Raw genomic sequence first — 12,444 nt, forward strand, 5'->3', positions numbered from 1 at the left:
AGTTTTAGCTTCCACTAACGAGATTCATAGCACCCTATTACTTTATTACCACTGCGGGCATATAAAATAATTTAGAGCAACGTCTTACTTTGTTATACCACCCGATAAATAAAAATTCATGTTAATAATCATCAAAATTGCAAAGAGAGATGGCAATAATTCTCATATTGAGATCTGGGTTTCTCACTATCTATGTTAGTTCTAATTTGGTAGTGGGTGTTTCGAAATGCTGCACACGACTGTATTGACTTTTTCCAGTGAAAAATTAAATCAACTACCACAAGATGGCACTGAAGTTTCTACATCTTTTTGGAATGCGATGAATGCAATTCGTGCTTCCCCCACTCCCCCCACCCGTGATATCACAAGCCATGCCTCTCCCTTATTTAAGGCGTAATTCACGATTCATGAGGCCACACCTCATTTCTTGAAATGGTGGTGGCCGTTAAAATGAAACACTTAATCACAACCTAGTACTTTTGTGGCAATTAAAAAGAGATATCCAGTTATAATGAAGGTACAGAACCACAATCTTGGCCATATTGAAATATATCTGAATGATCTGTAATTTGCATTATATTCAGAAATATTTATCAAAAAAGTCACGTAAAGAGGGTAATTTGCATTTTTTCCATGTCGCAAAGAATTAAACTTCATTTGAATTTTGTGTAAATTGGCGTCATCTTCAAAAGTCTCCAATTATTTATCAAACATATGTAAACATTACAGGTTAAGCACCACTTACGAACGTTCATTGTTTGAGCGCTGAACCTCGAATTAAATATTTCCCACGTCTAAACTGTTCTCCAAAACACATTATGCTTGTCAGGTATCACAGTCTTAATTCATGTCTAAAATGTCTAAGAAATGCGCCAGCAACACAAAAAGCATCATTTATGTCAAATTTCACCAGTTTACGTCCCCTCCCCGCCTCCACACACTCACACATGCGTCAAAACTGATGCGTTAAACATGACAATGGACATTCAAATTAAGTACCCCAAGGCTATTTCCAAGTCTAAATTGTTAGAAAAAACATGCGACTAAGAAAATAAAATCCTAATCAGATATCTGACATTTAATTTTTAGGTCTAAATGATGCAATGTACCAAACAAGCCTGATCAACGCTATAACTCCGCAAATCACCGTTTGGCTAAAATACTGTGCTAATGAACTGAGCAAGTATCATTTTAGGACGGGAAAAATGCGTTTCGACAAGATCTTTTCTGTGATGTGTCACACAAACTAGATATTTTCGTAATACGCAAATAATACTTCATGTTGCGTCAAACACTAATGTAAACATGACCAAAGGCAATAGTGGAACATGACAGACATGAAACAGGATCGAAGAGCGAGAGATGTAAGGTTGATATCTCGAAAACACAATCTTTCCACCAGAACCAGTACTTTATTCAAATACGTAACGGTTTCGAGTACAATAACATACACATGAACAGGTTGCTTACCCTAACAACAAATATGTAACTTTTAGAACGAAAATAAATATCTTTATGTAAAGTACATAGTTTCTTTATGGCCATTGATCTTCTAAACACACAACAAATTCTGAAAACACGATGAGTATCACCCATCGTTGTTTTAGTTTGTCCCAAGAGGAAAAGATGTGGACTTGTTCACCGCAGAACAACAATAAAACGATCGGAGAAACGAAGGTCAAACATTGAGTATGCTACGGGGAAAAATGAAAGCCATAGTTCAACTTCCCATCTTTATCGAGAGTATTTAAGACGAAAATGCAGCTGAGAACTAGAAGTATTTCCAACATTTCTGGCAGCTACACAACACAGTCCAATGGAATACCACTATGACACAGGCAGAGATGCAAACTACAAATGATTAATTTTTTGGAATAAAAATTTCAGAAAATTTGAGCTAGTTGCTCATATACTAAATAAACATATTCCCTGTTTTCGTCTTCCTTCTTCCTGTTGTTGCTCTATTGTTTGGACTGTACTGTTACCTTCTGTCCCGATGATCGAGAGGACTATTACAACTATCGCGTTTTGCAGTTGCACATAAACTTGTATGTTTGAAGAATGCGGTACAAAGCTCTGAAGGCAACGAGCTCAGCTTGAGTTGAAGTGGACAGAACCTAATTCATATCACGTAGAGCACAAACTGTGGTGATGTTCCGCTGTTCCGCGGAGTTACGGTGCTGACAATAAAGTAATGCATCCTCGACCTGCTGCTACTGGCCTATGTAATTAGAGATCCACTCTATGTTGTAAGTTCGATGAGGGTTGCCCGTTCAACAGCAAACGATGACCAGTTTACGAGTGCAGAGAGTAAACTTATTTTACATGCTTGCCTACAGTCTCACTGCCTGCAAATGAAAATTAATTCCAAGAGTACTGTTTTTGAGTTGTCGAAATAATTATGCATAGATGTACGGTTTTTAATTACTGTATTTCTGAAGTTCTTAATGTTAGCAGGGTGCGCTTGGAAACACTTGTTGTGTATGCATCCGCTTACATTATGTGAGCTACTCAAATGGTTCAAATGGCTCTGAGCGCTATGGGACTTAACATCTGAGGTCATCAGTCCCCTAGAACTTAGAACTACTTAAACCTAACTAACCTAAGGACATCACACACATCCATGCCCGAGGCAGGATTCGAACCTGCGACCGTAGCGGTCGCGCGATTCCAAACTGTAGCGCCTGGAACCGCTCTGCCACACCGGCCGGCAATTTTCGACAGGTAATATGACGTAGCATTTTTGCACGCCTAGATACCGAAGGACCTATGATTTTTATGGAACTACCCACCTTTAAAAATATTCCAAAGGCTAGGTAAAAAGCAGAATAGTGACATAACAGTCGTTAAAGTTCACAGTGAACCTCATCGTTGGAGGAGCTGATTAAACAGTCGTATTTTTGTATATTTTTACTCGTCGGATATCTACAACAGTTCTGGAAATACATCAGGTTGCTTAGAAATACTTATACAGGATGATTCCGTGATGATGTTTCAGTCTTTCAGAGAAGATGGAGAAGAGTAACTGTATCAAACTGATGGAAGGAACCCTAGTCTGGAAACGACTGAGTCGAAAGTTATAAGCGAAAATCTTTCATATTAGTGAAATACGTGTACCAGTACTGTTGTTTCTAAGACTGTAGGCTAAGGAACTTTCTGATGTGGCAGTATACATCAAACCAAAAAAAAGGTCTGGTAGTATGTACTCTAAAATGCATGCCTTAAGAGCATTGAGGACCTGTTCTTCTTTGGTAATGTGAAACACATCTCTTCTGCTGATATAGTGTCCATATTTCTTAAGGTATGCATTTTAGGGCCCATATTTACTTGACACTTTTTTTCGGTCCATACTGCCTCCACCAAATTACAGAAACGAAAGAGCGTTCATTAGAAGAGATGTGTTTCACAGTATCGAAGATGAAGTAGTACTCATAGCTCTTAAGGTATGCATTATGGAGCATGTTTAACAAGGCATTTTTTTCTTCTTTTGGTCCATAACTTAAAAACATGCCATCTCCGAAAGTTTCCTACCCTACAGTCTTAGCAACAACATTACCGGTACATGCGTTCGACTATCAGAGGTATAAGAACGATTTTCGCTTATAACTTTCGACTCTTTTGTTTCGGAACTGGGGTCTCATACTTGAAATTGGTACATTGACTCTCCTACACCAAACCTTAAATTTTCAGCATCATCAAGGAATCACGCTGTAAAGAGAACAGAACAGTAAGTAAGAGTCACCGTTTTGGGTTTGAATCCATATCCAGTACAAAACAGTTTGGCATGTTTTTAAGTTTCAGAATTGTACACAATTTGCTGTGCATGAACACCTTAGACATTTGTCGCTTTGGACTGGATAACAAGTGCGATAGAGGGCTTTCGAACTACACATAGTACCATGTGCCATCACAAATATGCAAATGTACTGGTGTGTCCTATAGCCTTGCGACATGAAATGATCAAATGATTATCTGGATGAGAAAATCAATTTCGAAGTTTTAGTGTGATGGTACACTACACACACTGCTGGACAATTGTAGGACTCTATTTGAAATATTAGCTTGATATTGTCTCAGTTTCTACCCCCGAACCATCTGCTTTCATGTTCAGCAACTAAAGTTGTTGAAAAATTGATTCGACTCGTGATCCTGCAGTCTTAATAGACCTAAATTTTGTCAAGTTATGCGAAATCAAATAACATACAATTATAAATTATTGAAATGTTAATAAAATGATAAACAGATTAGATTTTTTCAAAGGGCTTATATTGAAAGATCTGACGATTTATTCAATCAGTAAAAAACACATAAATAACTAAAATGGTCGTCCTAGACATATGCGTCCAAGTATGAAATAAAATTACAACATTAATAAATTGCAGTTAAGAGTACTTATCGGAGATTTAAATGATATCACATTCTCCAAGTAACAACTAAACATTAGTGGTTCGCGCAATATGAAATCCCATTTCTTTAAACTATATACGAAATAATTGTCAGCTGTCAAATAAATAAACTTCAATATAACGATTGACGTATCCAATCTCGAGTGATCATGAGTAGATTCCAGCAGGCTAACCAGGAATAATTCCAGTTCCAGTTCAATGTTGCACATCGCGTGGAACTCGCAAAATGTTAGTCTCTCAAGTGGTTCACAGAGTTAGCTCGTAATTCTTCTAAGTATGAAAGAAAGTAAAAGTATTGGCGCGGCCACTTGCCGCCCAAACTCTATCACTTTACAAGTTCTCAGCCACGTTAACAGCTCTCCAACACGCAAGTTACCACAAAGTCCGCCTGGAACAGAATGACCGCTCAACACAGAAAGAACAGGAGCAGCCATTCGCGCCCCTTTATAAGCCCTCGGTAAGACAGCCAGATTTTACAATGGCCATAAAAATGAATAAAATGCACAAAATAAGCGTCTTTCTCTGCCGGTCTCCTTCAAACCATACACGATGTCCTATGTTAATATTTTATCCACGATTACTTAAAACATGAAATCTGCGCACAAGCGCTCAATATTAATGCCAATGAAATTATTGTTCTTACATGATGAACAGTAAGAATCGCCTACTCAATAGAACAGTCTCTTTGAGCTCTATTTAACGATGCTTTTACATTTTATGTACATACAAAACAAAACAAAAAACAAAGCACCGTGAAGGATTATTCGAATGGGACGGTAATATAGTTGTGATGTACATTTACAGACAGACAAAAGACTACAATTTCAGAAGAAATTGATGATCTATTCAACAGAAAGAGCCTCACAAACTGACCAAGTCAATAATGCGTTGGTTCACCTCTGGCTCTTATACAAGCAGTTATTCGGCTTGCCATTGATTGATAGCGTTGTTGTCCTCCCTAAGGATATCGTACCAAATTTTGACCAACTGGCGCGTTAGATTGTCAAAATCGTTGGAGGGCTCTGCCCATAAAGCTCTACATGTTCTCAGTTGGGGCAGATCCGGGGACTCTGCTGGCCAAGACAGAATTTGGCAAGCGCGAAGACAAATAGTAGAAACTCTCGCTCGGTGCGGTCGGACATTATCTTACTGAAATGTAAGCCTAGAATGGTTTGCCATGAAGGGCACAAGAACGGAAGGCAGATATCGTCGACGTATGGCTGTGCTGTAGGGGTACAGCCGATAATAACCAAAGGGGTTGTGCTATGAAATGAAATGACATCCCAGACCTTCACTCCTAGTTGTCGGGTCGTGTGGCAGGCGACAGTCAGGCTTAGTGTGCTCCCTGCAGCCGTTGGATAAGCAGCTGAGCAGCAAGTCGTATACTCCTAGCTCACTCGTTTGTTACATAATTTAATTCTTAATTTCTTTGCGTGTTTTTGGTACTTGCATTGTTTAATTCATAAATTTCGGGCGTATTATATTATTTGAGAGTGTAGCATCGCGTTTTAGTACCTGAATAGTGTAATTTCGCTTAGTCTCCTTCCGCCGCCGAGCAGTGTCAGCAGTGCGCAAGTAGCAGCATTACTGCATTTACTAGGCAATCTTGTATTTTAATAACCGTTTAAATTTTGTCGATTTGTTTGCGCTCTCTGTAGATTAGTTCAGACGTTCTTTGCAAAACAGTTTTTAGCATGGATAGGGACTGCAACTGCTGTGTTCGGATGCAGGCTGAGTTGGCATCCCTTCGCTCCCAGCTTCAGGCAGTGTTGGCTTCGGCCACACAGCTTGAGGCTGTTGCCAATGGGCATCACTGTGGGGGTCCGGATGGGGGTTTGTCGGGGACGGCCAGCTCGTCCCACGCATCCCCTGATCGGACTACGACTGTGGTTGCCCGGGATACTGCCTGCATTGAGGCTGATCCCTCACCTGTGGTAGAGTGGGAGGTCGTTTCAAGGTGTGGCAGGGGGCGAAAGACATTCCGGAGGGCTGAACGGAAAGCCTCTCCAGTTTGTCTGACGAACCGGTTTCAGGCTCTGTCTCAGGCTGATACTGATCTTGGCCTGACATGGCTGCTTGTCCTGTTCCAGAGGTTGCCCCTCAGTCTGCAAGATCCGGGCAGTTGCAGAGGGTGGGCTTACTGGTAGTTGGGAGCTCCAACGTCAGGCGCGTAATGGGGCCCCTTAGGGAAATGGCAGCAAGAGAGGGGAAGAAAACCAATGTGCACTCCGTGTGCATACCGGGGGGAGTCATTCCAGATGTGGAAAGGGTCCTTCCGGATGCCATGAAGGGTACAGGGTGCACCCATATGCAGGTGGTCGCTCATGTCGGCACCAATGATGTGTGTCGCTATGGATCGGAGGAAATCCTCTCTGGCTTCCGGCGGCTATCTGATTTGGTGAAGACTGCCAGTCTCGCTAGCGGGATGAAAGCAGAGCTCACCATCTGCAGCATCGTCGACAGGACTGACTGTGGACCTTTGGTACAGAGCCGAGTGGAGGGTCTGAATCAGAGGCTGAGACGGTTCTGCGACCGTGTGGGCTGCAGATTCCTCGACTTGCGCCATAGGGTGGTGGGGTTTCGGGTTCCGCTGGATAGGTCAGGAGTCCACTACACGCAACATGCGGCTACACGGGTAGCAGGGGTTGTGTGGCGTGGGCTGGGCGGTTTTTTTAGGTTAGATGGCCTTGGGCAAGTACAGAAAGGGCAACAGCCTCAACGGGTGCGGGGCAAAGTCAGGACATGCGGGGACCAAGCAGCAATCGGTATTGTAATTGTCAACTGTCGAAGCTGCGTTGGTAAAGTACCGGAACTTCAAGCGCTGATAGAAAGCACCGAAGCTGAAATCGTTATAGGTACAGAAAGCTGGCTTAAGCCAGAGATAAATTCTGCCGAAATTTTTACAAAGGTACAGACGGTGTTTAGAAAGGATAGATTGCATGCAACCGGTGGTGGAGTGTTCGTCGCTGTTAGTAGTAGTTTACCCTGTAGTGAAGTAGAAGTGGATAGTTCCTGAGAATTATTATGGGTGGAGGTTACACTAAACAACCGAACTAGGTTAATAATTGGCTCCTTTTACCGACCTCCCGACTCAGCAGCATTAGTGGCAGAACAACTGAGAGAAAATTTGGAATACATTTCACATAAATTTTCTCAGCATGTTATAGTCTTAGGTGGAGGTTTCAATTTACCAGATATAGACTGGGACACTCAGATGTTTAGGACGGGTGGTAGGGACAGAGCATCGAGTGACATCATACTGAATGCACTATCCGAAAATTACCTCGAGCAATTAAACAGAGAACCGACTCGTGCAGATATCATCTTGGACCTACTGATAACAAACAGACCCGAACTTTTCGACTCTGTGTGTACAGAACAGGGAATCAGTGATCATAAGGCCGTTGCAGCATCCCTGAATATGGAAGTTAATAGGAATATAAAAAAAGGGAGGAAGGTTTATCTGTTTAGCAAGAGTAATAGAAGGCAGATTTCAGACTACCTAACAGATCAAAACGAAAATTTCTGTTCCGACACTGACAATGTTGAGTGTTCATGGAAAAAGTTCAAGGCAATCGTAAAATGCGTTTTAGACAGGTACGTGCCGAGTAAAACTGTGAGGGACGGGAAAACCCCACCGTGGTACAACAACAAAGTTAGGAAACTACAGCGAAAGCAAAGAGAGCTCCACTCCAAGTTTAAACGCAGCCAAAACCTCTCAGACAAACAGAAGCTAAACGATGTCAAAGTTAGCGTAAGGAGGGCTATGCGTGAAGCGTTCATTGAATTCGAAAGTGAAATTCTATGTACCGACTTGACAGAAAATCCTAGGAAGTTCTGGTCTTACGTTAAATCAGTAAGTGGCTCGAAACAGCATATCCAGACACTACGGGATGATGATGGCATTGAAACAGAGGATGACACGCGTAAAGCTGAAATACTAAACACCTTTTTCCAAAGCTGTTTCATAGAGGAAGACCACACTGCAGTTCCTTCTCTAAATCCTCGCACAAACGAAAAAATGGCTGACATCGAAATAAGTGTCGAAGGAATAGAAAAGCAACTGGAATCACTCAATAGAGGAAAGTCCACTGGACCTGACGGGATACCAATTCGATTCTACACAGAGTACGCGAAAGAACTTGCCCCCCTTCTAACAGCCGTGTACCGCAAGTCTCTAGAGGAACGGAGGGTTCCAAATGATTGGAAAAGAGCACAGATAGTCCCAGTCTTCAAGAAGGGTCGTCGAGCAGATGCGCAAAACTATAGACCTATATCTCTGACGTCGATCTCTTGTAGAATTTTAGAACATGTTTTTTGCTCGAGTATCATGTCATTTCTGGAAACCCAGAATCTACTATGTAGGAATCAACATGGATTCCGGAAACAGCGATCGTGTGAGACCCAACTCGCCTTATTTGTTCATGAGACCCAGAAAATATTAGATACAGGCTCCCAGGTAGATGCTATTTTTCTTGACTTCCGGAAGGCGTTCGATGCAGTTCCGCACTGTCGCCTGATAAACAAAGTAAGAGCCTACGGAATATCAGACCAGCTGTGTGGCTGGATTGAAGAGTTTTTAGCAAACAGGACACAGCATGTTGTTATCAATGGAGAGACGTCTACAGACGTTAAAGTAACCTCTGGCGTGCCACAGGGGAGTGTTATGGGACCATTGCTTTTCACAATATGTATAAATGACCTAGTAGATAGTGTCGGAAGTTCCATGCGGCTTTTCGCGGATGATGCTGTAGTATACAGAGAAGTTGCAGCATTAGAAAATTGTAGCGAAATGCAGGAAGATCTGCAGCGGATAGGCACTTGGTGCAGGGAGTGGCAACTGACCCTTAACATAGACAAATGTAATGTATTGCGAATACATAGAAAGAAGGATCCTTTATTGTATGATTATATGATAGCGGAACAAACACTGGTAGCAGTTACTTCTGTAAAATATCTGGGAGTATGCGTGCGGAACGATTTGAAGTGGAATGATCATATAAAATTAATTGTTGGTAAGGCGGGTACCAGGTTGAGATTCATTGGGAGAGTGCTTAGAAAATGTAGTCCATCAACAAAGGAGGTGGCTTACAAAACACTCGTTCGACCTATACTTGAGTATTGCTCATCAGTGTGGGATCCGTACCAGATCGGTTTGACGGAGGAGATAGAGAAGATCCAAAGAAGAGCGGCGCGTTTCGTCACAGGGTTATTTGGTAACCGTGATAGCGTTACGGAGATGTTTAATAAACTCAAGTGGCAGACTCTGCAAGAGAGGCGCTCTGCATCGCGGTGTAGCTTGCTCGCCAGGTTTCGAGAGGGTGCGTTTCTGGATGAGGTATCGAATATATTGCTTCCCCCTACTTATACCTCCCGAGGAGATCACGAATGTAAAATTAGAGAGATTAGAGCGCGCACGGAGGCTTTCAGACAGTCGTTCTTCCCGCGAACCATACGCGACTGGAACAGGAAAGGGAGGTAATGACAGTTGCACGTAAAGTGCCCTCCGCCACACACCGTTGGGTGGCTTGCGGAGTATCAATGTAGATGTAGATGTAGATATCCCACCACTGCCCAGGACGTCTCCAACACGTCGTCGCTGGTAATAGGGGCTCGATTCGAAGCGGGATTCATCACTAAGACAATTCTACTCCAGTCAGTGAGACCCCAGGCTGAAGACTTTCGAATGACGAGTGTTTTCATTACAGGAAGAGTTAACATTTAATTAATTAATAAATCACGTAATAAATTATATTTGTCACACATATTCGCATACAGATGTCACAATATATTCATTTTCTGTGTAAGTGTAGAGAAAATGATATTTTAAGACATTTACATAGTTAAAACGACATAAAACATGGTACAACTCAGTAAATAAAATACACACAGATGTGTGATTGTCAGTGACGATAGCGAGTGCCCTCAGGTATTAACAAACAGCTTGATCGTAAAGATCGCATGAAGCGTTCAATAGTTATTAATTCATAATAGTTGTGTAAGATTATTCATTTACAGTGGCGCAATAACCTCTGTAATTTTTTAATATAATTGATATTAAAGTCTGAATATTGATTTTGTGATACTATGCATCTGTGCAATACAACTTAATTTCAATGTATTTTATAGTCATGTCTTCCATATTGCGGATAACGCCAATTTTGTTCATCCTAGCTGTTTTCTAACCGATTCCTCGTCCCCAAAGTGCCTGGGGATACCGGCTCTACCTACTTCGCCAGCAGCCGCCGCCCTCGGCCTTTCCTGGTCCTGCATGACCCAAGGAGGCGAACTTACGCTTTCAATAATTCTGTTTTACTGACAGTTCGCCAGCAAATGAGCTACATCATTAGTGTATTGAAACCGCTAATGATAAGCTGTTGATGCTGAGGATTCTATAGAGCGTTTGATGCCGATAACCACGGTTTTTCCAAAGCATTTGTTCATTAGCTAGTTTATAGATAACTGCTCGACAAGGAAACATCGGGAAATAGGCAATTGTACAACCTATTAGACAGACAGAATATTTCGAAGTATCATAGAAATTTGAACGCCCGGATGTTATTGGGAAATATGATTCGCAGCAAAAGAAAAGTTAGAATATCAGTTGTCTTCGATAGTAATGAGGGAGGTAACATTTATCATTTTTGAAATGCCAGTTATATTTTAATTTTACAGATGTTAATTCACATTTGGATTGTTAGCAATACAGAGCAGCGTTCTCAAAGGGTCTCTCATGACAAATTAAAGGATAACTTTTTTGAAACACCGTTATTGTATACCACTGTGATGCATAAGTTTGAAATTTGGCTCCGAGGTGCCTACACCTGTCCTCTGTAACGGTGAGAAAGAGTGGCGCCATGCGATGTCACCCTTTGGCCCAATGACGCTTCAAACAAGATGTCGGCACATGCAACAAAATGGCCAGAGCTCAGAAGTTCATGTGAGTGTAAGGCGGGTTGATTATGACACATTTCCATCAGATCCCACCACAACGCTGCCCGATGCCACAGAAGGTCATCACCCTCCCGGTTACACAAATTTTACGGCTCTGCGATAGATTTCAGAACCGCGACGCCCAGTATTTAAGTCACGTGTCCTAGGAAAAATATTTCAGACACACCGCTGCTCAGAATCGACACGTAAACGCCCCAGGTGGTGACATAAAGGGCGTCAATGAATCCACAACTTCTCTTGGGGAGTTACTTCCCACACGTTTTGCGGTTCGCACTGTGATGAGAAAGAGGATGACGTTCTTGAAAACGTTCGACACTGCTGATACCCCTGAACGTTTAAATCATTCTCTAAGGACATCGTGTGGCTGAAACCACATCGAACGTTATCTGACCCCTTTGGAGCGTAGCGCGATCGCAGTTTTTGCTCTGGTATACAGGGTGGATGCACTAGCGACCATTCAAAAGCATTCGACATTAATTTCCTCTCCATTGCTATTTCAATCCATCCTTTAACGTTCTCACGGGGAAGAGGTTGGGATACAACATTAACAAGTGGGTGAATAAAGTAGCAAAGGTACCCCTAAAACGCCCCAGTTCGGCAACACATTCGTTGCTACCCAAGCACATTTTTTGACCACACTGAAAATGTACCTATACAGGGACTTGGACGATCATTCAGACGAGTGTCTCGCCACTGCTGGCCTAGCGCCTTGCTTGCTGGAATACATAATATAGTGGGTGGCGGTGGGGCTGTCTTCCCTCAGGCGCTTGACCAACAGTACAGCGCAACTTAGCTGAATGAGTATCAAAGTTTCTGTACTGGTACATTTTCAATGTGATCAACAAAGGTGCGCGGATTGAAAGAGACTGTTGCCGAACTAAGGGGTGGGAGGGGGGGGGGGAGGGGGCGTGTCTTAGAGGAGGGACCCATTGCCGTTTTACTTCCGCACTTGTCAATGTTGCATTCCCCCACCCATCTTTCCCCGTGGTTACATCATTGGAAAAAGGGAAACAGGAAGGATGAAAAAGCATAAATACCCTTTTTTACTTCGTATTACGTTCGAATTTCGTTGAATGGTTTTCCA

The sequence above is a fragment of the Schistocerca americana genome, chromosome X (genome assembly GCF_021461395.2).
Source record: "Schistocerca americana isolate TAMUIC-IGC-003095 chromosome X, iqSchAmer2.1, whole genome shotgun sequence".
NCBI lineage: Eukaryota > Metazoa > Arthropoda > Insecta > Orthoptera > Acrididae > Schistocerca > Schistocerca americana.